This window comes from Hipposideros armiger, unplaced genomic scaffold, assembly GCF_001890085.2.
Source record: "Hipposideros armiger isolate ML-2016 unplaced genomic scaffold, ASM189008v1 scaffold_170, whole genome shotgun sequence".
NCBI classification, from domain to species: domain Eukaryota; kingdom Metazoa; phylum Chordata; class Mammalia; order Chiroptera; family Hipposideridae; genus Hipposideros; species Hipposideros armiger.
Window position 1 is genome coordinate 2540927 of NW_017731520.1, and position 5626 is coordinate 2546552.

Below are 5626 nucleotides of genomic sequence, written 5' to 3' on the forward strand. Positions count from 1 at the left end.
CTAACGTTTCAACTTTTGAAATAACATTTTATGTATTTTCTTAGAATTCTATAAGCAAAAACTACGATGTTTTAAACGAGGTTCCTATAACGAGATCATCTTGCCCTACAGGCTGAAATACCATAAATAAAAGTGCTTCTTTCTCTGAAGATGACCTAAATAAATCTTACGTTAAAATACACCCCTGAGTTGTGGTTTATACAATTGTATTAGAGGCCCGAATTAAAAAATACATATATATTACGGCAGTCTTAATGTTATCTGTTTGGTTAAACCAATAACGTCTATACCGAATAATCTGAATATTCTCCTTATTTCTAACATTCACTGTCTTAGTCACTGCCGTACTGGATGGTATTTCCAAGCCCTATTCCTTTGACAAATTTAATGAACCCAACTGCTAAACATCAATGATGACAACCTACTGCTCTACTTAAAAGGAATCTCTAGAGGAGAGATGAGAATGAAAGGCTAAAAAAATTCTACCCTTCAAAGTGGACCGGAGAGCTACCTATAAATCATGCTCTCTGTTTACGGCGATAATTAAGCCCATCAGGACGCTTAACTTTCAGACTCAACAATTGTCTGGCAATGAACAATTTCCACTTTTTCTAAGACAAAGGGGATGTGTTCAGAAGGGGGTCCTGTGCAAGCTCCCTGCACAATGCATGCTATTTTAAAACATGATTTATGTGTCTAATTCCTGGAGCTGCCTGGAAAAAAAAAACGCACTGGGTTTTTTTCCCTCCCGTGCTCCCTATTAGAAGACACTCCCATCTGAAGAGAGCACTCTGCCTCAGACGACAGGCTGCTCTCTCACGTCAGCAGTTTCATGCAACACTGTTCAAGCTGGACCTTCAACAAATGGAACGGAGAGCCACAGCTGCAGCCGCTGCAGAGGGACGGCGCGATCCCCTCGGGAGGCTTACATAAGAGGCGCAGGACAGCCAGGGGGAAACTCAAGTGTCATCTGGATCCGATTTCTCTGAGACCTGCCCACCTGCTTAACGCGTATGAAATTGCATGAAATCGCGTAGAGCGGGCATCTCATGGTCACCGCCTAACAAACAGCACAAAACGCTGGGTGGACGTGTTTAAGTTGCTTCCCTACCCCGCACCCCCCCCCAAAAAAAGGACGGGGCTCCAAATGATGGAAACGCGAGCAACTTCTGCGGAGAGAGAAGGGTCCAGTGGGGTGCGCAGGAAGCCTGGGGGCCCATCCCCAAAGGGCTATCGCCTTCAGGACTATTACAGGCGTCGCCCCCCCCCCCGAGCGCTTAGCATCGAGGTGACAAGACCCTGCGCGTTTGCAACGCGCACGTCCGTCCGAGGCTGGAGCCCGCGCGCCGTGTCCGCGTCTTGCGCCCAGACCTCGCCACACGGGCGCCCCGCTCCCAAGAGGCGCCGCCCCCAGCGTCCCACACCTGAAGAGGATTTACAAAAAAAAAATTAATAAAATAAATAAAAATAAAAAAGCCTACCTGCCCTTCGCACGGCTTCCCTCCAACTTCAGAAACTGCCGTCAACTCCCTGGGACGCCGGGGAGCAGGGCGCCTTCTTGGGGGACCGCGCTCGGCTGAGCGCCGCCGTGGTGGGGCGCCCCGCACCGCGCGGGCGGCCGCTCCGCACCAGCCGCCGGCCCCCGGACCGGCCAGGGAGCCGCGCGCGGCGACCGCGGCGGAGGCTGCACGGGGCCGCGCCGACCTGAGCGCTGCGCCGCCGCGGACCCCGGAGCGCGCGCCCCGAGCCCCCGGTGCGTGTCTCCCGCTCGGAGGCAGTCGCCACTCCACAGGGAAGGCGGCCGGCGAGAGGCCGAGGCGCCGCTGCCTGCAGAGCCGCCGCCGGCCCTCGGCCAGGCTCGGTCACACCGTGGGCGCACCGGCCGGCGGGCGGGCGAGAGGCGAGGGGCGAGGGGCGGGCGGGCGCCGCAGTCAGCACCGGCCGCGGCGTGGCGGAGAATGACAGCGCTGAGGAGGAGCGGCCGCGCGGAGCGGGCGCCAGTGCGCATGCGCCCGCGCGTCACCGGGGGGGGCGGGCGAGTCGGGGAAGGGGGCGGGGCGTCCGGGGCGTCCGGGGCGTCAGGGCGTCCGCGTTGGGGCCCCCTGGGGCTCGCCAGGTGCAGCTCCTTTGCCTGCTCACCGCCAGGAACCCACGTCACCTGCCTCAGATTTGGTGAGCCTAAAGCTGTGGGGTTGAACTTGCTCGTCTCCAGAGCCTGTCGTCCCTTAAAAACCACTGTTGACCCATATGCAGTCCTGAGGGCCTGGGCAAGCCCACGAAAGCCAACTGAACTCAAAAAAGTTATAGCTTAACCCATAAAGGCCTGGAATTTTAGTAGAATAGGGTCCTGTGTCTTGCCTGCGCCTTAAAATAACTTGGGAAACTTACAAGAGGCCTTGGCTCTGGCCTCACCCCGGAATCTTTGGGTGCGGCCCAGGTATCAGTAGGTTGTAAACCTTCCCAGGTGATAGAACAGAGCGTCTCTACCTTTAATAAACTTTGAATGAGTCTAAACCTTGAATGTGGGGCAGAACCTTCTGGGAATTTGGTTAAACTGCAGGCTCTGATGCCTTAAGCAGCGGTTCTCAACCTGTGGGTCGCGACCCCTTTGGGGGGTCCAACGACCCTTTCACAGGGGTCGCCTAAGACCATCAGAAAACAAAAAGATACTTACATCATGATTCATAACAGTAGCAAAATTACAGTTATAGAGTAGCAACGAAAATAATTTTATGGTTGGGGGGTCACCACAACATGAGGAACTGGATTAAGGGGTTGCAGCATCAGGAAGGTTGGGAACCGCTGGCTTAAGGGGACAGTTTTAATTTCTAACAAGCTCTCCGGTGATGCCAGCGCGGCAGGTCCAGACCACCCCATCCCTGCTTCTCAAAGTGTGGCCTTAGAATCCTGCTCAGAGGCTCTGAAACGGTGGGTCTGCTGAGAACCACCTGAGCAGCTTTTAAAAAATGCAGAGCCCATTTCCTACCCTTAGTGGTTGTGGTTCCGATGCTGGGAAGAGGTGGGGCTCTGGAATCCCATTCTCCATGAGTCTCACATGGGTGTTGTTTGGACCACACTTCAGGGCATTCGACCAGCCACCTGGAGGTGGGAATAGACTTTGGCAGTGAAAAAAGCCATGCCGGATCTAGAACTCAGGACTTTTGACCAAGTCAAAGTCCAGTTTCAACTGGTACTTTGTTTGGCAGATCGAAATTTTCTACAGTTAATATGCATCACTTAGTAGGAAATCTATCAATTATATTAATCATACATATTCTTTACAACTATCATTAAAGGGGGCTTAAAGTTATCTTTAGGAGGGGAGGGGTAGAGTAGGGAGCAGAAGGATGGAGGAGGGATGTTAGATGGCCTGTTTGCAGTGCATTGCAGAGGGAAGGGTACATAGGAGGAAACAAAGCTTGGATTTAACCTAGAGCCTCGAGAGACTCCTTGGAGAGGATTTAGGGACCAGGCTGGGCCTCCTCCTCATAGCACAGGGCAAAACTCAGATGTCCAAGAGCTTATGAATGTATGGTCACCTCACATTCATTGCCTCACTGAAACCCCACAGCAGTCTCATAAATTGGATTAAAAAAGATATTATGCCCATTTTACAGATTAAGAAAAGGATGCTGTGGACATTAGCTGACTTGCACAAACAGTGGAACTTGAACAACAGCACAGAGCAGGATGTCGGATGTGGCTTCTGTAACTAAGGAAAACAGTGAGTAAGATCTTACAGAGAGAATGGCAACCGTGTTTACTGTTCACGTCCTTGAAAGGCTGCGCCGACATATTGAGTGAGAAAGGCTTTCATTTGTGTAGGGAGGGAATGCATGTTGTGTCTGGTTTTGCCACTCCATGAACTGGGATGCAAAATGTCATTCTAAGACCATTCTAGTCGTAGGACTTTGCAGCTTTACCCAGAGGTTCAGAGAACAGTGCTCACATTTTCTGGTGCCAAGTGTAATCACCATCCTTGTTTGATCTAGGTTCAAAGCAGCTAGTGATTTAGTCAAAAATCCAGGCAACAGCCAGTCTTAAGCCTCTGTCCTTTTCCTCTGCTCTCCTTTCCCCAAATGACGCACTGGACACTGTTTTTCATACCAAGATTTGCCATCAGTAAATTAGAACCAAATGTATTTCAAAGCCACTCTTTGATACAGAGCCAGAGTGTCAGGAACGATTCTTGTGCTTGTGATAAATGCGACAGACTGTATCCTCAACCTGAGTCAAGTTTTGGAAGAAAGTGTGTGTGATATTTATATGCAATCTCCCATTTGAGAGGTTTGCCTGGGAATGCTGTAACTGTAAATTATGGCCTAGCCACCTTTATCTTTCCGGCCAACGTAACTCTTCCATTAGAGCTACTCTTCCGTGTGATTCTGAAATATATATTTAAAAAAAAGGAATGGATTCCTAATTAAAAGAGAATTCTCTGTAGATGAGGGAGCTGGTTGTAGAATTTTGTTAGTTCAGTTTTTCATAGGAAAATATTTTTTTAAAAGCAAAGGTAGCATGTTGGGACCTTTAGGAGAAAAATCCATCCTGTCTTCTTAGGTGTGAGAATCTCCACTCAAAATATTTATCTGTCTGGTCTATGAATTCATTTGTATATTGTATATTGCATTGCATATTAAGAAATCCAGGATTTAATTATATAGGAAGTTAATTAGTATGCCCCAATGCCATTGCATTTTGAGCCACTACTATTGGCAATAAACACATGAAGTGTGTGATATTGGATTCATATTGGCTATCAATATTGACTGTGTCTGATTTAGAATTTGTTTCTCATTAGCTGCTATTGTTGTCTGGCAGGAATAGCTGCTGCTTTCTCTCTCTCTCTCTCTCTCTCTCTCTCTCTCTCTCTCTCTCTCAGATCTGTGTTTCTTCCTCATGGGTCAGCAAAACCTGCTCTCTGGCTGAGACGTTCTTTATTCAATGCCTCTAAAAGACCCAAGAGTGAGGATTTTTAATTATCCAGATGCTAGCAGCTCCATTGATCCTATTCTCTGCTCATTCAAGGAGCTGTACCTAGAATAGATTTTTATTCAACCCTTTCTGCTAAGAATCACAGGCTTCTCGCTGAGCTGAGAAGTTTTGACCCTCAAATTCTCCAGATATGCTAATGACATTTCTTCACCGGTTTCACTCAAAGAGATTCTTTAACCTGGAAATCTTCCAACCTCTGCCTACTTCACTGTTATAGACCAGATAAGAGAAGTGGGGAGTCCAAGGTGACGGGCAAGGCTGTGGGAATGTAGAATTAGATTCCACTCGGGGGACAATCAGGCTGCCATAAAAATTAACTCAAGTTGTGCTTGGTTCTTGGACATGGTTTATTACATTTGCCTTGTTTGAACACGTGCAGCTGCTCCTAACTTCCCTGGAAACCATCACCAAATCCATGGTGGGATGTGGGGTGCACTCTGTGTTTTTTCCCTGGGAAACTTTGGAAAACTATGGGAAAGTCGAATTCCTCCTGCCCTAAGGCAGGACTCTTATGGAGTGCCTGAATTTCAAATGTCTACTTCTAACTTGTTTGTTCTACATAATCTGTTTAGAACTTGCAGCAGTCAATGTAATGCATGGCCTGGATTTTCAGGCTAGCTTTCCAGAATGT

General features: G+C 48.8%; 1 long non-coding RNA gene across 4 annotated transcripts in view; it reads left to right on the forward strand.

Moving 5' to 3' along the window:
• The first annotated feature begins 2047 nt into the window (after positions 1–2047).
• The window catches only part of LOC109387839 (uncharacterized), an 87735-nt gene continuing 84156 nt past the window's right edge, over positions 2048–5626 (forward strand). For all 4 annotated transcript variants that reach the window (XR_002125113.1, XR_002125112.1, XR_002125115.1 and 1 more), the window contains exons 1-2: positions 2048–2172; positions 3618–3724. This is a non-coding gene — a long non-coding RNA (uncharacterized LOC109387839). The remainder of the gene's footprint in view (positions 2173–3617; positions 3725–5626) is intronic.